The 25,472-nt window shown below is 32.2% G+C and overlaps 1 protein-coding gene and 1 long non-coding RNA gene across 4 annotated transcripts in view; one reads left to right on the plus strand and one right to left on the minus strand.

Annotated features, from left to right (window-relative positions):
• Nucleotides 1-13,087, minus strand: part of LOC118186603 (uncharacterized) — a 59,693-nt gene extending 46,606 nt beyond the window's left edge. Inside the window, exons 1-2 of the long non-coding RNA XR_004757799.2 lie at nucleotides 13,029-13,087; nucleotides 10,855-11,095 (exon numbers count right to left, since the gene is read on the minus strand). This is a non-coding gene — a long non-coding RNA (uncharacterized LOC118186603). The remainder of the gene's footprint in view (nucleotides 1-10,854; nucleotides 11,096-13,028) is intronic.
• The window catches only part of LOC118186602 (uncharacterized), a 570,669-nt gene that overhangs the window by 375,332 nt on the left and 169,865 nt on the right, over nucleotides 1-25,472 (plus strand). The window lies entirely within an intron of this gene.

A 25,472-nucleotide genomic window follows, 5' to 3' on the forward strand; every position in this document is an offset into this window, starting at 1 on the left:
ATTAAATCGTAACAATGGATTACTGTATTTCTCGACTACATTTACCGTTACATTTATCGTTGACACATTATTGCATAGAGGATACAAACTGCAGAGTACGTAGTCACGAGATGGAGAACAAGCTGAGAAGAATGTCATATGACGCTACTTTCAAACGTAAAGTAATTCTTTATCCTGAAAGAAATGGCAATAGAAAGGCTGGGAGAGAGTTCAACGTAACTGAGAGCAATGTTCGCTTGTGGCGGCAACAGAAATTGGCACTGTTTGCAACTAAAACTAGTAGAAAGAAATTCACTGGCCCTCGCAAAGGAAGACACCCTAAAATTGAAGAAAAAGTTTTGGAATTTGTACGTGAAAGGAGGAAGAATGGACAACCTGTGACTAGCGACACTATAAGAAATAAAGCAAAAGAGGAGGCTGAAGTTCTTGGAATACCGAAACGAGAGTTTAAAGCTAGCCGTCGATGGGTGGATCGGTTTATGAAGCGAATGGGCTTATTTCTAAGACGCCGTACAACAATATGCCAAAAGCTTCCAGCAGATTTTGAGGGAAAACTACTAACATTTTAGCGGTATGTCATCACACTTCGGAAGGAAAAGAATTTTTCAATGGGGCAAATTGGCAACGCTGACGACACGCCAATTTGGTTTGATATGCCTCGTAACTACACCATTACGGAGAAGGGGACTAAAAAAGTTATCATCAAAATAGTGAATAAAGACGTTTACTTTTAATCACTGATTATAGAAACTGTTAGCTAGATAGAAATGTTACCATTTATTTCATGTTCATACTTTACGATATGTACCGTATATACGGTAGTGGTAATTAACAATGATTGTTTCACATAACAATAGCCCACTAATAGGTTAATTCTATGTTCTGTTACTTTATGTATAAATCCATTGTTGTATAAAATATGGTATCTAAATTTAAATAAAATTATCATACTATTGATTGTTAGTTTATATACAAATCCATTGTTGTATAAAATAAGATTCAATAAATTCCTCATACCATTGATGCGCATTACATTCGCCGACAAACAATTTTTTTATTATTTAAAGTTTTAAAATGGGGATGCGCATTAGATTCGATGGCGCATTAGATTCGCATAAATACGGTATTATCTCAAGCAGACGATGAGAGAGAGAGCAGACGTCGATAGGAAAACTTAATTGACGACTTCTCAGGCTTATTCCCCCTTCTGCCTTTCTCCTTACCAGCACGTTTTTGACAAACTGACTGCAGTTACAAATCCCTTCCTATGTCCTATCCCCCTCCTTACTTACTCCATCTTACACTTGATAATAATAGAGAAATAGACGCGCTCTTAATCTGGAGCTATAGTAATTGGAGTAGTTCTGGTTGGCGAATAATTTTTGTACTTTTGCTGAAACAGAAATTGCTATTTTTAGAACTCGCTCTGACGCTTTAAGAAAAATCTTAGATTTTACATTTCCACTGCCAAATGGTTGTTCATTGCCAAATACTATAATAATTTTCGCTTGCAAAATGTCAGAAAAAACGGAAGGGTGTTGTTCTTTCCATTCATCAGAAGGTTGAAACGGTAAGAAAAGTAGAGAATGGATCAAGCGTGAAATCCGTGTCTTTGCAGTACGGAGTTTGTGAGCAGACTATGAGTGATTTATTTAAAAAAGAAACTTCGAATCGAGCCGCGGACCTCTGGAATACCGGCCCAGCGTGCAGAACCACTACACCACGAAGGAACGTTAAGAAGGCGGGAGAAATACCTTATAGCGCGTGCACCTGATTCTGCTGTGGGAATGAAGGAAATGAAAATGTCAACGAGGACTTAGATAGAGCTATGCTGGAGTGGTTTATTCAGCAGAGAGCACCCAATAAATGGACTGATTTGTGCAGGAAAAGCTAAATATATTTTTCAGCAATCAGAACGTTGTAGGCGAATTCTTTGCACCATTAGGATGGCTAACGCATTTCAAATAGCGCCATGTTATTCGAGTGCTTCAAGTATACTATAAACTTTCGAATGGTGATCAGAATGCAGCAAAAGAGTTTTGAAGTGATTTGAAAAACGTGATTGAGCCTGAAATTTGTTCTCAGAAGAAGTATACAATTTTGATGAATTTGGGTTATTTTATAAATGCTTGCCAACAAAACCTCTTGTGTCTGAAAACGAAAAAAATGCTCCTAGTTATGAAATCAGTAAATCTTGTATGACAATAATGATGTGTTCTAACGCGGCAGGAAACCACAAACTGAAACTGGTTGTCATTGGTGAGGCGGAAAAGAAACAAAATCTTTTAAAGGCACGGAAGCAACCAACTTACCAGTGCAGTATTTCAATCAGAAAAAGGAATAGATGAACAGAATCTAAGTTCATAAATAGTTTGATACAAAATTATCTCAGGTGACAGACCTTTGGACGCACAGACAGACAAACTTTGGTAACAGACATGTGGAGCTGCACTGTATCACACCGAGTGTCTTCTGGAGTACTTGGAAGTGCAAGAAGATAGTGTACTGACTGAAAACTGACACTACGCAAGATAAGATCAAAGATCTTAAACAACTCAGCAAAACAGAGAGTCTGACTGCCATTATTTACGCGAACTGCAATTGTCAGAGTGATACAGTTTTTTTTTTTTTTTTTTTTTTTTGTATTGTTTTGTTGTTGTTGTTGTTGTTGATAAAATTGATTTGAAACTTTATTAAACCAGAGTTCCTTAAAAGACTGCACAAGTAAATTGTCTTGTAGCATTTTCTTTTCATATATTATAGTTATTCATCTCTTTTTAATCTAGCTTTGGATAATCGTGAATTTGAGTTAACCGTGCATACTATCCCCTACATCACACCGATAAATCGGAAGTTGAATGTATTGACCGCAGTATAAAATAACCGAAAATCGAATTGGCAAATTTAAATTGATTCGCAGTTAGAGGCTACAAATATAAATACCATTACTAAGCATTGGCTAACACTCCTAATAACACGGCTTACTTTTGGCTAATGAAAGGGCTAATCTCCCTATACTCGTTAACTTTACAGAGTTAGATGAGTTCATCTAGCTCTGTAAAGTTAACGAGTTAACGAGAAAAAAGTTAACGAGAAAAAGTTAACGAGAAAATACACGTTTACGAGCAAAGCTCTGTATCTAAAATATTCATGAACTCCCTCTTATTGAACTCCACCTCATTCGCATCCTGATGAAAGTCAAAGAAAAGAAAACGTTCATAACAAAATGGGTACACATTGACAGTACATATGTACGTATTTATTTATAAAGTTTTATATACTAATTAAATCATAAAGTACAACTCAATAGTACCTGAAGTCACAACTCGAATCATTTAGACTTTTATGTGCTTGATACAGACCCTCGAAATCAACGGCAAATTTAGCTATATTTCTTTGACTCCTTCCTTTTTGATTATGTTCTCGGATTATAGGAAGCTTGTTGTTCCTTAACAAAAGGGTTTTTTTTCATTGTTTCAAGAATGAGCACTTTTTACGAAACATTGATGCATTTATCCGCTTTATAAAAACTCAGATCCATAACCTTAGTGGCTAGAGTTAACATCTGAACAATCCACATGCAAATTCTAGCTACTAAATTCTATTATTTATTTTACAGGTTTTCATAATGCTAAAGATGTTTCTATATGATACTTGCAAGTTTAGCATAGTGATATCCCTCAAGAATGTCAAAGCGTGAGAATGTCAAAAAATAATTAAGATTTCTTTTTGAAATTACATAAAGCTGTATCTTTCTTTTCTGACATAATGGGAAAAATAAAGTATTTTAATTGTTCTTACTCGAATGAAAAATCAGTTGTATCCAACTGGATCATAAAAGTTTCTACATATCAAATAAAATCTATGTATCTGTAATTCCATAAAATCTAGTATCTATAAAAATACAATTTTATGATCTGTGCTGATATAACCTTTATCTTAAAATTTACCATCTCTGCTCCATTACCGTCCGAAAAGTTAAAGAACTCTAAAATGTCCTCTAAACTTGTAATTCAAAGCCAGATTTGAGTAATTTAAGTACAGCTGCAACATTCACCATATCGTAATCAACACGGGCCTCTTCCGAGAGGAGCATCGTAAAAAGGCTCGTAAAAGTTTTCACAGTTCTAACTATCCCGTAAAAAGGGATTGAAACAATTATTCTTGGGTCTCACGTAACGAGAAATGCAGTCTGAACAATCTTTTCCTTAATCGCTGTCTGGAATTTCAACTCTCTAAAAATATTCTTAGTGTTTGCTTATCAGACTATTGCCGGGAGAAAGACCCCGAGTTAGCGAACTGGAAGTACTGAAGTCACTACCAACAACTAAAATGAAGACAATGTTCTTTTTCCTTATCTAAAAGAGCAAACATAGAAAGGAAATGAAAATGGCATCAATAGAAAAGAAGGGAAAATTACCCGAGTATAATAAAGAGAACAGAAAATTAACTTGCTGCTCTTACCTCTAATAAATCTTATGTTCTTTACGAACTACTAAGTCGATCAATTTGCATTGCTTCACTTCTGTTCTTTTCGTATAAAGTAACTGTATAGGGAGGATTTAGTATAAAGATTGTAATTATTTAAATAGAATAAATTCTATTTCGTATAAAGTAACTGTATAAGGAGGATTTAGTATAAAGATTGTAATTATTTAAATAGAATAAATTCTATTTATAATTGAAATGTTCGAGTTTATTGTCATAGTCCAATGTTTGTATGTTTTTCTGCTATCCCCTAAAAGCCAGCAAACTAAAATCAAGTGAATTATTACGTTTTTCATGCTCTTTTACTATTCTACAAATTTTTGAGATGACTTTAACATTTACTTTTATTATAAACTTCATGGAGTGAATGAAATATTTCAGTGAAAAATAAATACGTTAATAAGCAAAAGAATGTTCATGCTTTCAAAAATGAGCGAGAATTTGAAACATAATGCTATTTAAGTTCCAGAGTTTTGGAGGAGGAAACTTACATTAGAAATAAAGCAGAAAAACTAAAAATATAAGTAGTTTAGAAGACACAAAATTTTCAATATGTCTTTGTAAGCGTCTTGATATAAAAATAGTTCTTTTAAAATTCTCATTTAACTCTGGAGCATTTGTTTCTGAAGTAACAATTAATTAAATCAATTAATAAAAAAATAATAGGAAAACATTTGAATACTAGAGTGCTTCAGAATCTCGCATTCGGAAAAGTTACTATCTATGGGTAACATTCAGTAAATTTTAAGCCTAAATATTCTATTTGATCTTGAGCACTCAACATATCCGTTGATCGTCGAATTCTAGCCTAAAAAGGCATTTTGTCATAGCTTTCAAATCCTGAACAGAGTCTTTCAAATCAACATATTGCTGTTACATAAATCATGCAAATTCTCTTTCTGTTTTTGAAATGAAAAGTAATACTTGGGTCCATATCCGGTTACAGAGTTTGGTGTTTTTTGGTAACATAAGCTAGATCCAAAACTCTGAAAGACAATTTGTTAATTATCACTATGCCTTGTAAGTACCACAGAGGCAGGTAAAGGGTGAAAAAGACGCTTTTATTAACTCAAAGAAAGTTTAGCAATCGGCACCTATTCGTGCTTACAGAAGCCAATCATTATGGCTTAGATTAAAGATGATGTATGAAATAAAGCTAATAAAAATAAGTTAGCCTTACGCCTTCTCAACTGGTATAGCTTGCAAGCTAGCTCTGACCTAAGGTCGGCTTAAAAAGGCCTAATAGCAAGAAAAACTCAACTCCGCAAAATGCTAAACGCAATAGAACCCAATTTAGTAACTTGGCTTTCAAACAGGCAGAACATGCTCTAACTCTGCCTTCTAAAACCTTCTTTCAAACAGTCTCTTCTATCTCATTTGAATATTGCGCGAGCTAGAAGTTTACATTCTGGCATGAAAATGGAAATTAGAGCGAAAGGATAGAAAAGTAACGGAAAATAACCAGTTAGCAACTTAAATGATACCTTGTATGGTTATTATGATAAATGGGTAGCAACATCAAATGCGTGCTGCTGGATAGTAATTTTGGAAATTCGAGCACTGCATTTTACAGCGTGTTCTTCCAAAAGCAATGCGTACTGATTTATATACTAATACCTATAAAAATTAATCAGAATTTCATACATCATTAATTGGAAAATTCACTGTTGCATTATTATTAGAGCTACCAGAATTATATTTCAAAGGGCAGTGGAATCCAAATTGTTAACAGTTGGGTGATTAAAACAATGAGCCATTCACAGATTGATCTGATTCTAATGAAACAGGAAATTTGATTAATCGTAAGAAATACTTATCTTCTGAATAAATTTAAAATTTGAGGAATGTATTAGTTATTTCGTCAGCTGATATCTTTCAGATTATTTTAAGGCATTCCGAAAGGTCAATAGTTTACATACTTTAAAATAGAGATAAGGTATCTTTAGAACTTGGTTTACACGATTTTTGGCAAATAACGCCTAACTAATTATGCAAAAGGGTACATTTCTGTAACTTATTTTAAATGTTCTGTTTAGAAATAACGCAAAACATATGGTTTGAGGAGGCCTGGTTTTTGATACCAACATGTTTAAATCTTGATATCCTAAGAAGAAAAATCTTAACTTTTCCATTTCCTTTGACATTCTCATTTATTTTAAATAATGTTTTGTTATAAACCTCCGCAAATTTAGCCAAATTAATTATTAATAATTAATATTACTCAATAAATTAATATTTACTTTAATTTAAGTATTATCATAGGGTTTACTTTAAGCATTAGCATAATAAACCTTCAAATATAGAGGATATATATAAATTTTAGAATGGGGTTTGCAGATTATCATCAGTGCTTTAATTAAAAGTAGCTATTTTTATAAATATTTTTCTTTTGATCGTTTTCTTTGGCTATTAGCCTGCATATTAATTTTCACTACTAAGAAAATAATTTTTGTTTATGTTGTAAATGGTACTTTTCCCCACGTCCCTTACTGTACTGTACGTAGTGCAAACTGTATTTAAGTATTCAATTAGGCAACAACAGAAGTATAATAGGTCGATTAGCGAAATATTAAAGGACTTTGATTATAGATTAAATATTCTTCCGTGCTTAATGGATTGAATCCACACAGAATCGATGATAGCTTGTCAAAATTTATTTTCACAAAATAAAAACTTTACAGTTTTAGACCTTTCCACAAAATTCATCGTACAACTCTTCCCAGTTTGACAGAGCCCAATCAGTAATTATCACTTCAAACTACTAAGAGCGTTAAACACAATTAATGCAAAACTCTTCTAATAAGCGATTATTTTGTTACGATCATTTACGTAAGTCAGTACTTCGTAAATACCACGACGTAAATCCACTGGTTTCTGGCTAAAGGATTTTGGCAAAAGCTTCAAAATCCTATTCCGCGTTCAGACTTACTGTACGGATGTTTTTCAGCTATTTTACGACAAACAGTCCTATAACTATTTTATTTTCTGTTCTTACAAAAAATGTAGATTATTGTTTCAAAGTAAATATTCTGCTTTTGAAGCAATTTCAAAAACATTTACTCTCTGAGGGTATTATTTTGTTCCTTTTTCCTGATAATCGGCACAATATTAGGTATTTTATATTTATAAATACTATCTACAGGATTTTCAAAACGTTTTTAAGACATGTAATAATAATGAAAAGTCTATTTGGAAAAAGCAAAAATATAAGCATTCAATAAAAAAATTGTTTTGCCAAATCTGATAACATTAAACTAAATTTTAGCTAAGGTAAAAAATGACACATTAGTCCCAAGCGCTCTCAAAACATTTTCTAATTTACTTTAAAAATATTTGTATATCTCGGATTTGGAGGTCTTCTCTCTGAGTGACGAAATTTATTTTGAAATTACGCGCCAATACTAAATCTACCTGAAATTATTAATTTGCTTGAAATTTGTTTCCAAGAAATATGAGATTTTTTTAATTTTAAAAACCGTTCGAGGAATTTAAATGACAAACTCAATCTTAAAAATTAGAGTTTGGTAGCACAGCGCATACATCCATTGTTTTAGGCCAAAAGGGCTATTAGTCTCGAAAAGGGATTTTACGTTGAATCTCCATAAATGAGTCGTTTTAACCTTTGTGTGTAATTTTATGTTATTATCCTCTTATGTTTAACTGTAAGAACTGCGATTTATAACTCCAGTATTACTCAAATAGCGTATAGTCAGTTCAAGTTTTCCATATTCTAGCTGGTTAGTGCATTGGGGCAATACCTGTTCGATTCTGTAGTAAAGTTTCTGGTGACCCATGCACTTTTATCTGTTTTCTTGTTTTCATTTGAATCTATTGCTATTTGGAAAAGCGTAAGATATTTCAAACTGAATCTCTATATGAAAGAAATTGGTGCCCTTCTTAAGAATATTCGTTTCTTACATTTGTAATAACGTATTGATTCAAATGAAAAATGCGTTTAATTGGTGATTTATCTAATTAAAAATGTTTAATATTTTCACAGAATGACATTATACAATATTTGAATTACTTGTTTCATAGTTTGTACTTTATAGAATTTTTATTTAAGAAACTCAACGATTTGAAAGCGAGCACTGATAATACCGTATGGAATAAAACATTTTTATCTCCAGCGCACGAGACTGTCTATCAGAAACTATAAAGCTCTGCTGCTTTTAAATACTTTGTGATTTTGTTTTTGAATAGATTTGTGTCGAACGTGCGCGAAGAACGTGATATTTAATAAATACATTTTACACACAAAGCGTTAGTAAAAAAGAGATAGCTTTTAGATTTTATATTAGCCCAAACGCGCGTTTTTTCATTTACAGAGACATACACGTTTGAAGAGCATTTGGACTAATGCCACATTGAGCTAAATATAATATATTTAGAATTTTTGATATACAGTCACTCGCGCCAGCGATAAAAATATTTTATTCCTTAAAGTGTTGCCACTGTTCGCTTTGAAACTGTTCAGTTTTTAATCCAAAATTCGTTAATTTTACAGAATAGGAATTTATAGTGATTCAACGCAAAATCGCAAAACGAAAACAATAGTTCTTTAGGGACAAAGCCCCTTTGGATTAAAAATTCGGTTTTCAAAGTGTCTATATTCGGGTAGAGATTACGTGCGTGGAAAATTCGGTGGGTCTAAGCGATTATTCATTGTTATTTTTTAAAGAAATACATCGGGAATATGTATGTAGTTCTGCAGATCTACAGTTATGTTTTCTGCTTATGTACGTAAAAGTCTTGAAAAGCCTTAGCATGAAAATCTTCATATCTTATCATGGGTCATTAACAGCTGTGGTAGATAGGAAAATCTAGGCTTTCGAAGCTTATCTAACTTGATTACCTACAGGTATCACTTGATATTATCTACAGATTGCCCATATTTGGTGAAAATATTGCTAGTTGTTTGAATGTTTTATGTCAATAGTCATTACTGAGAAAAGATATGAAATGGTATGCACCGTCACTTTAAAATAAGCCCGTTGTAAGTCCATCACATGCATAAAAAAGATCTGTACGTTCATAGTTTTTGCTGATTTCTTCCTTACTTCAGTAAAAACCTTTTTTTACCCTATAAACTTTAGTATATATTTTTTATACAACTACTTTTATTGATTTTATTCCATTATATTCTATTTTATTACTTTTGTTCTATTATTCTACCTCTTTTATCCTTGGTGTATTGAATTTATAAGATTTATTAGAGGATTCAGGTGGCATTCTTAGCAATTAGTAGATATGTTCTTCTCCTTCGTACTGAGAGAGATAAAACAAAACAATAAAATTTCAGCAATATGTTTCCATATTTATTACATTTCTATTCTTCAAGAGATAACTTACAGGTATCTTTTCGCAAATGACTAATCAAACCTTTACTTATAACTGCAACTACTGAGTATACAGTTCTAATGGAATAACTTTATCAGACCAATTTGTTCAAGAAAAACATCAGGTCTCGTAGCATAAATAAAGTAACTAATATACCAGTTATAGTATGTGTAGACAGAAACCGGTACAAGGGCATGACAATTCCCTAGCTTCTCATTAGGAACTATAAATCATCTTATCTAAGAGATGATGTTCCCCAGAGTAAAGTGGTAAGCAGACGTATCGATTATTTAGCCTCTAGTTACGCAAAATAAATCAACATGACAATGAAATAATATAGCCGAAGGAACAGAGGAAAATAATAGTTCTTTAATCTTGGATTTACTGAAATAAATCACATTGTCCGAGACGTTAAGAGGTTCTAATTGTTAGGAACAAAAATTCCATATTCTCAGTGAACGTTTTAATTAAATCTAACAGTCGCATTTCAGAAACTAAAGGCATATACACAGAAACAAATACATTACATCATATTTGATATATATTGCACTAAAACTAATATATGTGCATTAATATGCAGTATGAGTATTAGTGAAAAAAAAGTGAATGATATATGTTTGAAAGTCAAGTGTATATGTTTGATGACACGTTCGGCATACTCTGTGACTCTATGTAATTCATCACTCGTTTATTGAAATCGAGCAAAATGTTAAACTTCTATAAATGTTTGGCTTAGGAATTAAAATGAGACCTGATATTTGTGTAATAGTATCTCGTATACTTACTTGAAGGATAAGAAGTTTTACTTAATGTTCAGTTACAAAAGATTTCTTATAAAATACTGTTTCCTTCATATAAATAATTGTTTAAATTTGAAGATTGGATAAACAATCGTGATATTATTATTCGTGATTAGGAATTTTCAAAATGAATGTAACTATCGAGAAAAAAAGTCAGCTTCTCAACATCTTAATTAATCTGCTTATTTTACAATTTTTATATCAGAAATTTTATAAAAATCCATACCTTTTTCTGTGTTACAATTCCATTCTCACAACCGCCCAGACGGTATAGTAGTTAGGAAGGCCTGACTGCGATACCGAAGGACCTGGGTTCGAATCCCAGAGAAGGCATGGTTGTAACTGTCCGTTCCTTCATAGGAGACGATGGTGGCCCACCTATTAGGTGCCTTCATAATAAAGAGACCACCACATTTAGCCTTATATAGATTAATGGACGGTGTTATGCTGTAACTGTTCACAATCTGCTATTGGAAAAATAGAAAAAAAAAAGAATCCCATTCTTACAAAATGTCACTATTTTATCGGTGATCAGAATTAATATTTATGTTTTGGCTTAAACTCTAAATTAAGAAAATTATCATTCTCAAATTGTAATTTGTTTAATACTTACTAGTCTATCATTTGCTCTGATCTCGGTTTCACAAAATGCTGAACTGTAGAAGGATATACAGCTATGTATACTGAAGTCATTGACCTCCGAGCGTAGAGAAGTTAATGCATAGTCTAATTGTTACAGGTACCTTTTACTAATTATTTGGCTTTTAAAATGCCTAAATACAGATGAAATGTGAAAATCGCATGCTGAAAATTAGGTGCCATAGTTTAATTACGTGATAATTTATTGTAGGGAAAATTTTATAAAACACTAAATTAAAGACAACTTCACATAGGGACTATGTATTCTAATTCGTTAAATTAATTTGTAGAGAGGAGGATCTTTTGGAGCAGGAAGGATGGAAACATAGCAACCGCCTTCGCCTGAAATCGAACCACGTACCTCTGAAATACCGGCTCCGTGTGCTGACCACTACACCACGAAAGATCGCCAAGAAGGTGCGAGAAATACCTTATAAATTATAAATTTCCGTTTATAAAAATCATTTTTAAAACAATTTGAGTCGATATTCCATTGACAGATTTATCTTACAGAGCGTCCAAATTTCACGTGGAACTGCAAAATATATTTAAAAGTTTCTTAGAATAGGTCATCTGAAATGTATTGGTGTTTATCCGAGGCTGAATTCCAACCATAACTCGGCGGTAAGAGCTCGATTCTGGACAAGTCTTGGTTAATTGCGTGTCTTCTTTTCTTCTTTCTCTAGGTTTAATATCAGTCTTCCCTTTGCATGCAATTTGGGCAAATCCATACGTTGATGTTAAACGGTCTATGTATTGAAGAATAATTTTTAGTCAAATTTTTAGTTAGGGATGTAGATGGAGCAAAATATTCAATCAATTGATGTTTCTATTTTTTTTTTTTTTTTTTTTTTTTTTTTTTTTTTTTGTGAACTAGTTTAGTACAAAGCAATTTTTAAATAAGATCTCGCAACAAACATGGAATTTTAAATTCATTTTCTGCACAAAGATTTCGTAATCAGGCCTACTTACATAACGAAATACGTGTTTACTTTTGTTCAAAAATTAATGCAAGGTTTTATTATCCACGTACATTTTTCTATATAAATCAAACTGTAAGCGATAGTAACAGGATTAAGGCATTACTCTTACACGTGTCCTTATTTTGTGGTAGTTACGACATCTGCGTAGCAACCAAAAGATTCAAGTTTTGATGCCCGGACGCATAGCTAATTATTCAAGTTTTCCACATTGAACCACATCAGGTCCGTAGTGCCGGAAACAAAAATATGATGGGCGTTATCATAAGCATTTGGCCAGTTAGTTTTTGTTCCTTTTAAGTTATAAGACCCTAGAGATCACAATAAATTTTTCTTGTTCCTATTAATGATGAATGCAGGACACGAACAAAGTGTCATATAGTCTGCAACAGAATACTTTATTATTCCTTATGAATTGTAATATGCTGTGAAATATCCGCACCTGTTCCTACTTTTTATGGTAATAAATATATTGTTTATGTTACTAGAGTATGCTTATATTAATTACTTATGTTCTCAATTTCTAGAGAATAATCTTAGCGTACTTCGGTTCGATTGACCAAGAAAACAAACAATTCTCGTATGTGTTTTATCTATGATATATTACTAGAAATGTTACTTTCTCATCATGTTTGGTTAAGCATAGGTTTATTCTGTAACCAGTTACATAATTTCTGGTATTTATTAGCAAAATTAACTGATGATTAATAAGAAACACTTCTGTTAAGAGAGAAAGTATTCCGCAAGCTATAAATTCTGAGAATAATAAGCAAATACATACCTTCGCCTGAGTCAACTTCTGCTCAGAAAGAGTCAAAATAACTATGGCTTACGTTAAATCTGAAACAAAATATTTAGTCTTCAAATCTAGGACATACAAATCATCTTTCTCAGAAGATAACAAGTGCTTTTCTAGAGCAACATTCGATAATGATATATTTTATGATAAATCTCAGATTGTAATAACCATTGTTTGGTGGAAGAAAAGAAGAATTTTCCGTCGAAAGATAAGAAATACCGTCGACTTCTTGAACGTAATGTGGTGGAATAACAATCCCTTTGTTTCTGGCAATGGATCAAAAATCAGAAAATATTCTTTCCCAACGAAAACTAAGATATCGTATCTGAAATGGAGCATAAATCGCTGCGGCTGAGAAACATTATGATACGTGCAAATCAACAGAAGAAATCTGAAATCTTCAGAATTGTGCTGTGGTCCATAAAACGCAAGGAAATAGATAATATTGAGTGTGGTAACTTCGAATGTCATGTAATTATTTTATTCAGTTTCCTGGTAAAGAAGCAAAATGATGCGATGATATAAGAGAAAATATTTTTAACTTTCGCACTAGTCAAACTCATAGCCTTTCAGAATAAATAAGGGTTAGGCATCCAGAAAATGATGGATTAAGACATCGTCGTTTCGTTGCTTGAATGGGTCTAAAATGCAGATTACGTAAGAAAGGTTCCGACACTGCCCAGAGCTAGATATTATAACCAAAGGGCCGAGAAAATATTCATTTATCAAGTTTGGAGAAAATCCTAAAAGAAACAGTATAAAAATAACCGTGTTACATTAAAATAGAGCAAAATCTACGTATTATGTCCCCTTTCTCCTTTTTCTAAAATAGTTTCATTTTGCATTTATTCTCTCACTATTCATTAGAAATTTATGCGAGTTTCTGTACAAGTCGAAATAAGTATACTTTAGATACTTAATGAACACATTTAATGATATGTATTGAATTCAGTGCAGCAAAACTTGATGTAAAAGAGTTCGAACATTAAATTTTTATTAATAGTTTTAATTCAAGAGCGATAGTTAGAAAAACGAAGAGTTAACAAGACATTGCATTCACGAAGAAAATCAGCTATTTTCTTTACATTAGTTTATCTAATATCTAGTTTATACATGATGAAGATTTGTGAAAATCTCAGATAGCTGATGAAACTCTAAATAATAGGTGATTGAAGTCACGGCAAGTTTAAAATGTTTCTTTCATTTTAATTAAATATTTTGCGGCCACAATATACTTGACACACTAATCGTTTTGAATGTAACATTTACACTTTTAATATGGTTGTTATAAGAATAGAGAAGAAAGTAATAACCTAGATAAGCCAAAGAGAGGAAGCAAAGTGCACAATTATTCAATATGGAAACTTAGTTTAAGAGAAATGTTTCGTTTTGAATTAGCTCGTCGTTATCGTTATATAAAAGTCATATGATATGGATTAATTTAGAAATGACACAGTCCAGAAAAATTATCTTAAAAAATTTCTATTTTCAGAATAGAGAGGAGAAATAGTCAAATTAAAATGAAGAATTAATGGATTATTGCTAAATTAAATAACAGCTTTTATATACTTTTTATCTAACTCTCACACACACATGCACATATATATCGACAGATATCATGTATACATATGTATGTGTGTTTGTGTGTGTATAAGATACAAAAAAGAAAAAGAAAAATTATAATTTTAGTTTGCAATTATCCCTTACCCCAGTAGTTCCAACCTGGCGGCCTTCAGGCAGCCGGCGGCTCCCGAAGCAATTTTAGGCGATGCGCGACTACTTTTTAAAATTTTAATAATTTGATATTCAAGTTTGCATTATTTTCATTATCATTAAAAACTAACCTTAATAACGCGCAAGAAAATCTATAAATTGAGCTAAGTAATTTACAGTGTGATATAAATCTTATACAAAGATTTGAAGACACGAAATTTATTAACTCTAATTTTTATTTGCCAAAAAATAAGTACACACAATTAAGAATTTATGCACTTAGTATAATCGCTTTGTTCTAGAAGACATTTATATGTAAACCAAATTAAATATCCTCTTCTATTCCCTTCCGTTATATAAATAGTAACGCTTGTAATAAATCTTTAAACTGTCTTATTTCCATATTAATCCATGCCATATAAATCTTACATAACTCTCTGCCTATAGAAACCATAACATTCCAGCCAGTAATAACTTTTAAAGCTTAAATATTAATGAAACCAAAATAAGGTAAACCGAAACTAATTGACTGTGAACCGTAATTTTTTTCATTTCTGTTTCAGGCTTTCTTCCGGGGAACGACGCATTTTCTCTCTAACTTCCTGTTCTGCCAAATTTTCAATGCATGCTGCTTCAAACATAAATCAGAATTATATAGGTACTAATGTAGTTTAAAGAACAGCTCTTCTTGCTCCAGTTTGTTTGTTTCGGCTAACAAATATGTGTCACCCAAAATAAAAAGGAATATTTAGTAGTGCCATGACTGCAACTAACTTCTTTATGCTTCAACATCATGTCTTTAACATTTCCAAATTATTACATATAAGTCCAGATGTGTGTGTATATGTAAGGTAAAGAAATTGCTTAAAATAATCTAATTTTAGTTTGCATTAGCTTCTTAAGTCTGATTTTTAATGGTTGTTACTCTCCTTTCTATCTTAGGTAGATAATAATGTGCTCATAATAAATCTCTCAGAATTGTGTCATTTTCAAATCAATCTTTGTCACATGATTTTTTTATAATGCTCATGACGCATGCATTTACATAACGGCAAAAGGTCTTTCAACTAGTTGTAATACTAGAATTTCCAAATCAAAATTCTTAACTATCCAATAAAACTTAAGTGGAACTAAAACTTTTCTAACATTGATACTAAACTCTACGAATTTCTCTGTCGTGCCGAGGCATAGACTGCCGATTTTCATTTGTTTTCTTGCTAGACCTAGTTATGTAAAATGTTGCTTGTAATTTTGAAGCAATATGTCACCTATCTGTCCACGACTACCTATCATAAACAGAAATTTTCATCTGTAAAAGCAGAAGCATCATCATGCGTGTACATATTCGTGTATATTCGAAGGCCCCCATTTACACTCATTTTTCATCAGAGCAGCATTACTTTGATGCCATGATCTTGTAAATTCATGAATTTTCACGGTGTATATATAAATGATGAAATGAACTTACTATTTCGTCCTTTATATACACACCGAAAAGAAGAGCGAAAATATGCAGTTTTAGAAATTCTTTAATGATTTGTGTAAAATATAACATCTGCAATTCTATCAAATCATAAAAATACAATATACTTAAGATATCCATGTTTTTATTTCCTTTGCTTTTTCTTCAGTTCTGATCACAGCGGCGAAATTTTAGAGATAATCACACTCTTCAAGTTCCCATAAAATATTAATACACTTTTCGTAAGCTAGCATACCTTAATATCCATTCAATAATCTATTCACTTTTTCTATGAAGCATAAAAGGAACGGCAGAGAATACAACAGCATAAATGTTCCAGTTTGAGTCCTCTAGTGTCTATATCTTAGTTAGACATTCTCAGCTCATTACGTACCTCTATAAGAGAAACCGTGAAATGAACTGACATCTTGATGGCCAGAGAATGGTTTCCTTAATAGTAGAAATCCTGCCTAGAGCAGATCTTCATATGCGATGCAGGACTAAAAAAGTTCTAGATAAAACTGTAGTCTCCACAGGGTTGGCGTAATCTTAAATTTACTTAATTTTGCATCTTGATTTATTTTATGGTTCTTTGAAATTGTGCTCTCAGTTTATAACTCTAGAATGAAAAGCACCTGTAGGTTTGCGACTAATAATTTTCCTAGTGAAAAATCCCTAAAGATTAATAACTTTGATGAAGAAAACTATCAAAAACGTTAAAGGAAATCAAGTGAATGAAAAGTAGTTTTCCTGAATTCATTTATGATTCCATTAAAACTGACAAAAGTAAATTACAGAACGCAGTTTTACTTTATTAGACAAGGAAAAAATAATAAGAAATAAGAAAATTCTAAAATGCTGGGTTTCTTGCAGAAATACTGACCTATCTCGAAATAGCTGCTAGCTTAGAGAAATAACTAAATTCCCGAAATTAAGTCTATGAGAAGATGCTAGCCAATCTAGAAGCATTCTTTAATTTATAGAAGCAGTGATTTTTTCAATTATCAAAAATAAGATAGAATACGTTTCACTAAGATTATATTATAATTGACTAATACAGTCTCCGCGCATGTTGTTGTGGTGTAAGTGGTTAGTACATCCAGCTACAATTAAAATCTACGGGATTTCAAATCCCAGAAAAGACAAAATTGGATATTTACGCTTTTCCCTGAAGAAAGCCTGCGTTATTTCCCTAAAGGCTGTAAAAATCTCATTTAATATCCAAACATGCTGTCATTTACTAGAACTAAAATTTAAATGCAGGTATCACCATTTTACGAAGGTCCCTCTAACACACTTCGATTTTATTAAATATTTATAATGTTAGAGACTTTACTTTCCTTTACACCCCACCTAATTTTGCAACGGGAATCCGAAGTTTTTTGCTTTTGCGCACTGACAGACAAAATTTAAAGACATCCTTTTGCTAAATGTACACAATGACTGGATAAATGTTTAAGAACCGACAAAACAAATCATAAATTTAAGATCTTTTTTAGTCGCCTACGAACAGTAACATGTAAGACGAATATGTTGAAGCAGTAAACCATGTTATCCAGACTTTTCTATCATCCATAAAAGGCAACAAATAAAGATTTTCAACACTCAAGTAAGCAGAAGATGAAGTTATAATGACATGAATATCGCAAGTGATGATCCACACATTTCTGTTACTAAATCATTAATTATATGGTTTATCATCATCCACGACGGAATCTTCAACACCCTCAGTTTGAATTCACCATTTTCATTGGCATCACCAGTATGGCTGTCGTTGTGTTCTTTTGCCTTATGCATTCATGATATCAGTTTTGCTTTTAATATTCTTTTATGTTTTACTTAATGGGATTTGATAAGATTTTCTGGATGCCTAGAAACACTTGAACTTGTTTCTCAGATAAATTAATTATGAGCGCTTTAGTGTGTTACTTAATTTTGGCCTGCGAAAGTTTTCACAAGAACGCGTTACTTTAGTAACGATAAGAAAGTCTGAAACCTGATTCATAAACATTACACAATATTCTTAAACATTTACATGAAAGTTTCGTTCCGTCCCATCCTTAAATGTTGTAAATTCCCTAATAATAATAGTGTGTAAATTGTTGTAAAATGTTGTAAATTCCCTAATAATAATAATAGTAAAACTTCTTCATTATATAAATAACTATCATTTATCACTGATCACAAAAAATTAAAGTCTATGCACTCCTGCATTTTCAACTTAAATTTCCTGTATTTCCTTTTCTTCGGACATTTATTCTGCCATTTAACTGAATAGTTCATTTCAGTTTAATAATAAATATCAGTTAAATTTAAGATATGATTTCATAAGCATTCATAATCATATCTTAAATTTAGAGGTATACTTACATAAAACAATTTGAAGATATACTTAGTAGTCGATTACTTAGAATTTCGCAAATTCAAATTGTTTGATTTGAGTATGTATTCCAATCGGTATATTATAGTTGTTTATTTTCTGCAAGAAATACATGAGTACTGAAGAATAATATTTTTCCCTTCCTTTCGTAAAATCTTGCGCACACATACAATATTTGTGGAATTCAATACAAGAAAATTCATCTTGACCATGCATCGGAAAGTATTCCTCTCACATGGGTCCCATACCAGAGGATACAAATATTAATACATACAAATCTTTCCTGTTTCATAAAAACAGATATTCTCCTCTGGCTGTTGCTTCGAATACGAAAAGACTCAAAATGGTTGCTTTAGAATAATATTCCAAGTCACAAGATCAGGGTCATTTATTCCCAAGGAAAGCAAACCAGTATCCAATAGTCAACAAGAATCTCTTCCTTGCTTGCACGCCATAAAAGAGGCATAACGTCTTCTCGCGTTGTTGGACGAAAATGAAACTGCTATGCATGAACGGCACGTACGCTGGAACTCCAATATACTCCTTCTTCCCCCCCCTCCTCTGTCGACGCCCCTTGGAATTTTAAGCTCCCCTTTCCACCAACCCTTCAATAAAGTCTTCACCCGGGCAAGAATCGTCACGTTTCCTTAACTACCATGATCTCCAACAAGAACCCGAAGATAAACATCCACAAGGAAAAATAAATACGCTGCAGTAAAAATTGGCAAATCGTAAAAAAGAGGGCCTGAAAAGTTTAACAAAAAAATAGTTCGAAATGGTATCATAAAGAAAAGAACGCAAAAATATAAAAAAATGGTTAAAACTTGTTAAGGCAATGCTGCTCTTAAGGAAATATTTTTCATATCATTTTTAAACACTGCTCTCGTATCGCAATGTTGACCTTTATTGGATCTGTGAAAAGAAGTTATAAAAGGGGAGTTAGAAGGTAATGTCGCGTTTTTAAAAGAGGAATAATAATGTGTCTGGTAGAAAATAAAGAAAAGAATGGGTGGGGAGTGGAAAATTTCGATGCAAATGGCTGGCAGTAAAAGTTTTTTTTACCTTGTTCATCTCATACTATTTGGGTATAAAATAAAGCAGGTATTGTGTTTTGTGAATAAATTTTGCCGCTTCAGTTTGCTTGAAGCTTATCTAGCTGCAAACACAGTAGGATACTTTACATATTATATTCTTATGTTACAAATAAAATAAATTTTTTCCTGGAAACATGTTAAACTAGGTATACGTGGAATTGCTATACTGTGAATCTGTATGAAACGCATTTAATGCAGATATTGGAAAACGGAAAAAATATTGTTATTAAAGTTTTAAAGTAATAAAAAAGTATCATACTTTTCTTAAGTAAACATTTACGCTTCTTTTAAAGACCTATATTTCAAAGCAAGAATTTCTGTGAACTTAAATTGCTATAAAATGATGTAATTATCTGTGATTATTCGCATATATTTGGGGAATGTCTGACTTGTCTCTGATTTTAATGGTAATAATTTTCGTATGAAACCCAACTAATCTTCGTAAAGAGCTGGATTAGATAAATCGATAATCGCTTTTAAACTTCTGATAGTGCTTTGTGTCTTTCGGAAATTTTCTCAAGGGAAATCTGGTTCTTAAAATTGCCCATTAAGTGAAAAACTTCTGTTATTTTCTAGAATATGCATGCAATCTGTGCGATTAAAAAAACTGAAAACTTTTGAAATATTTTGCGCGGTATTTCAGTTTAATGAAGTACCAACACTAAACATATCACTAGATGAAAATTTCGTAATTGGATAATTACTATGAAATTTATATACAAAGTGTTCATAAACTGTTTCAATAAAATAATCACATCCGAAAACATGCAGTTAGAAACCTTCGACCTACTTTCTGTTTCGATCTGGTTTCCATGTAACTAAATTATCGTGACCTGTCAAAATAGCCCATGAAAAATAGCCTAAATATAACTAACTTATTTCTGGTTTCAATTCTGAAACCTTTTTTACGCGAATATTGATTTTTCATGCCATTCCACAAAATTCTTGTCCACCTTTAATATTTAAAACAAAATAAAAATATTTCCTATTCTTCATATACTTTTTTTTAATTAAAAGCAAAGCATGTAAGACCAATAACAACAATATCAATGTTTATTGACCCTCATATTTCAAGATTATTGAGCTATGAACCATACTTAGATATTTTTGTTCAAAACATGTAAATCTTTCGAAAACTGTATAACAATTATAATTTATAATATACACCAGACGATACCCAACTTGTATACGCCGTAGTAGCCTCAGTGTGGAAATTGTTACTAAAGCACCCTCCTTGACAAATGGTTGTGAAACATTTTAAGAACGCCTATCAGCCCACATATGTACATATCTGTACGGCATCAAGTTTGAATGTGTAGATATTTCCAAATGCACTTGTGCGAAAGATGTAATTACTGATTTATACATAGGCACCGTTTTATATCGCCTACATATTTAGATACTAAAAAATTTAAGTTGTTCGCGGAGTCAATTTAAAAGCCTTTGATGCAGATTATTTAGTGATGGACTGTATTGCCATGGGCTTTTTTTGTTGGTTGGCTAATTTTCCATGGGCTATTTTGTTGTGGGCTGTTAGTTTGCGCTATTTTGTCGGGGTTAATTGTTCAAGGTATGCTAAATTATTATTTGGCCAGAGATTTTAATCTATGTATTTCCTGTAAATACAGACAAACTTGTCTATTCTTTTTTTTTAATTTAAATTTTTCTTAATCTATCAAAATAATTTACATTTACGCTTTTACATAGAATGGTTAAAATTTTCTGTGACTGAAATCATAAAAAACAATGAGTGAAGTGAAATAGATTTTTTATCAATTATTCTGTATATAACCATTTTAAAATCATACATCAGTTGGCGCGATCCGCAAGCCGTTCCATAGTGTGCTGAAATGCCTCATTGTTCTTGCGCAACGTTTTATTGGATCGCCTTCATATCGTCGAACCAATGGTCTTTCAGCATTAATTTCAATTTTGGGTACAAAAGATAATCTGGTGGTGATAAGTCCGACAAAAAGGGAGGTAGCACAGTTACTGTTTTTTCGCTTTGGAAGTTTGAGCTTATCTACTCTGCACTCTGTCTCCTCGCTTCTCGATCGTAGGAGAAACACCGATTTATCACCTGTGATGATGTTTTTTTTTTCAAAACCTTGGTTCGCGAATTTATATGTCAAGAAGATCCTGATAAGCCATCACTTGATCATACTTTCTTTTAATGAATAAGGAACAAAACGTGAACACAATTTCCTTTTTCCTAAATCCTCACAAATTAGTCTACGGACAGTTTCTTTATCAATGTTAAAATGCTGCGCAAGCATCACAGACAGCTTCTTCATTTCGGCCATTTAGGCTTGTGCAAGGACGTCCAGTTCTTTCGTCATACTTTACGTTATCTCTACCGCCTAGAAATCTATTAATCCATAAAACCACATTAAAATTCAACAACCACTCTTCACCGTAAGCGTTCTGCAAAATTTTATTAAATTCGCTAGCAGTTTTGCCATTTTTAAAACAAAACTTTATCGCTTATCCCTGTTCCAATTACGACTCTATTACAAATATAAATAACATTGAAACACCAAACGATAATTTCCTCCTCAACTCATCTTATTCGATTACTAGAATCAGAAATGCTGTTTACTATATAGCTCCGTTTGTTGTAAATAGATAGTGTTATTCCGACAGTTAATATTCAATCAGTCTTAAAACGTTCTATCCAGACCTTGTATTTATCATTTAGTAACTCTAGATTTGAATGTAGTTCCTGGTATAGCAAATTTATAACTTGTTGCTTTTTATTTCATTAAAAAATATAACTTTACTCCCACAAAGTGTACTTTAATACTACTTAATATTACCACGTTCTCTCACTTGCAGTGAACTGAACAATATTTTTTAAAGCATATTGATCAAAGAAATGATAAAAGAAATAAAGAAAAACATAAATAAGCCGCAAAGAAATTGCAACTAAATCCAAGATTAGGTAATCGTGCATTATGATTTACATTCTAATACACTTAGTAAATGAAAATATCCAGTATCAAAGAACAAAATTAGTGGAACAGAAGAAGAAAGATGCAACAGGATTAGCGTGAATTTTAAATCTAATAACAAAAAACAAGGAACAACGCCCATTTGATTATATTCATCGAGGAAAGCATATCAATGATAATATTAACTACGTTTTGGACACTTCAGTTTATACAGAAAAGCTTATCTAAGTCATACGACTGGTATCTTTTGGTTTCCTGCTTGGAGTTTGCTGAATTCAGTGTGCGAGGGAGTTCTTTAATTTCCGATACACTTCATTTATTATACAGAATTCTACCTCCGTCCAAAATGTGTTCTGAATAATTTATATCTGCTTATCTTCTGTGTAAGGAACGTAATTCATCTGAAATTTGAAAGAAATTTCACGTCTTCCTATTTATTTTGCCGTTTTCATTAAGGGGAGCATCGCGAAGTCGTAGTACCCATTACTGTATGTGTTTTGACGTTCTGAGACAATGTTATCGCCAAACAATTACCGCTAGGAAGAGCAAAAGCATCAAGAAAATAAATTTTTAAAACATTCAGGGCGTTGAAATATATTACAAAATCATTTGTTTTTATGTTTTTTCATTTAATTTTAAATTCAAGTTAAAACAAACCAATTACATTGTAATGTGACTATAATAATGTTCATTCGCATATTATTGTACCACATATCAGCTGTTATTTTATGCATGAACTGAATACTAAATGATACACAGCAAACGTAAGTGTGAACGCGTTTTCTTGTTTTATCTCACATTAAATCAATAAGTTACGAAAAGTCACTTAGGTAAAAAAAAATATTTAAGATCATACTTTTTGCCCAAAACTCATTAGTTAATATTTTTATCAAGTCGAATTTTTCTCTTTGTCTACGGTAATGGGTAATCTCAGCTTTGCTGTATACAACACTTTATTCATGCGTATTTGGTGCTTGTAAAATTCCTTGCGCTTTTTGAAAGGACGTTTTTATAATGCAAAAGACATTTAATTTCCAGCCTGCAATATTTTTTTTCATCTCTGTTTCAGAAACCGAAATTTGGGTACATACCCATCTTTATCCTGATAGTTCTCTACGATAACTCTTTATATTTATGTATTTCTTTTTATAAAGAAAAGAGTCTAATGTACGATTCCTCAGAATCCGAGCTAATGTGTGAAACTTACGATGTCATGATCAAATATCACATAACAGTGATTAACCAGAAGTAGGCTCTTTTCTCTCAAGGCATTCGACGAAGAAGATTCAGCTTTGGGCAATATACCTTCCTATTATTACTTATGTCAAAAGCATAAATTTTCAAATGCTTATTTCTTCGTATTTACAGTACGTAATAGACATTGCAAACATGTTATTAAATGTAAATATGAACTGTGAAGTTGCGCTTCAATACGTACAGCAGTCTTTTACTTACAAATGAAATTTTAACTGCACCATAAAAATAAAGTGAATTGTAACCTTTATACGCAAACTAACTTAAGAGTAATCATTACGTGCTTCCAAATAGTCTGTTCAACTGAACCTTCACTTAAAGAATGCAAACTTATGAACTTAGAATGCAAACAAAATGTACTATACCATTAATTAAATTGCATAAAAGCTGCCCTGTAGAATATTTAATTGTAACATTATTTAAGAAGTGTACTAAAACATCTGAACTGCAGTCTTATATTTTATGTAAATAACTGTCCAATGTAAAGTTAAATGTTTAAACCTATGTAACATATATAACAGCCATGTCTATGTGAAAACCCATGGCCCATCGCAAAAGATTCCTCTTGAACTTGCTCTTTCTAAACTTGTACCATGCGATTGTTACCTTTCCGTGGATGCTGTGATTGGATGATCTTCGTTAGGATGTACCGCACTGAACTCACCAATGTGTGAACTAGATGCCTTGTTGGGAAAAATATGTGAACAATTAAAAATCTATCACACTTTTGAAATCCCGTTAAACTTTTGTAGAAATTATCGGAGGGATGAACATTATCGTATGGATATGAAACTTTTTTGTGGTTTGCTTGACAGTTAATTGGTCTTCAAGTAGTTTAATGTTCTTTGACATTCTTATGGAGACAGCAGGTTTCATCACCAGTTACCGTTTGACGCAAAAATTCCAGATACGTTCTGCTGTGCAATTTTAGAAATGCATCAGTTCGCTTTCCTTTTCGCTCTGGTGTCCGTACGTTCTGTGGTACTAAGTGTTCAAATTTATCACAAATTTCAAGGCGCGAATACCACGTTTTTAACATCGTTCTAAGAATTCCAGATTTCTTTGCCAGTTTCAGGACAATAATTTATATGTTACATTCATTAACTTCTAATAGATCCACGTCTTTTAATTCTTGGTTATTTTTTAACTTTTTTATATGGGAGTTGCCTGGAGCGGCGAAATCAGTATTAATGAGTGCTTTCTGATACAGCATTACTGCCATATATATATTACATATCCTTCGATATGAATGTGTTATGCGTTTAAGATCATTTTCATACAAAATATAATATCTAGCATGCTCTTTGTGTTAGAAATAATGTGAAAAATCCGTACCAGCATCTTTATTTTTTTGAACAAACCACTAGAAATTTCCACGTTGCCCTGTCAACTGTTGAACGTAAACAAGGCTTCCGAAGGCAAACAGGAAACAAAAACAGAAATGCAAAAATATTTGCACATATCCAATAAAATTACGGAAACGAAAATTTGCCTTAATAAAGGTATATAACAAGAGGGGCCAACCTGCGGCTCGCTAGCCACATGCGGCTCTTTGAAGGATTATTTGTGGCT

The sequence above is a fragment of the Stegodyphus dumicola genome, chromosome 5 (assembly GCF_044657685.1).
Source record: "Stegodyphus dumicola isolate Sdum_Otavi_A_Nest chromosome 5, ASM4465768v1".
NCBI lineage: Eukaryota > Metazoa > Arthropoda > Arachnida > Araneae > Eresidae > Stegodyphus > Stegodyphus dumicola.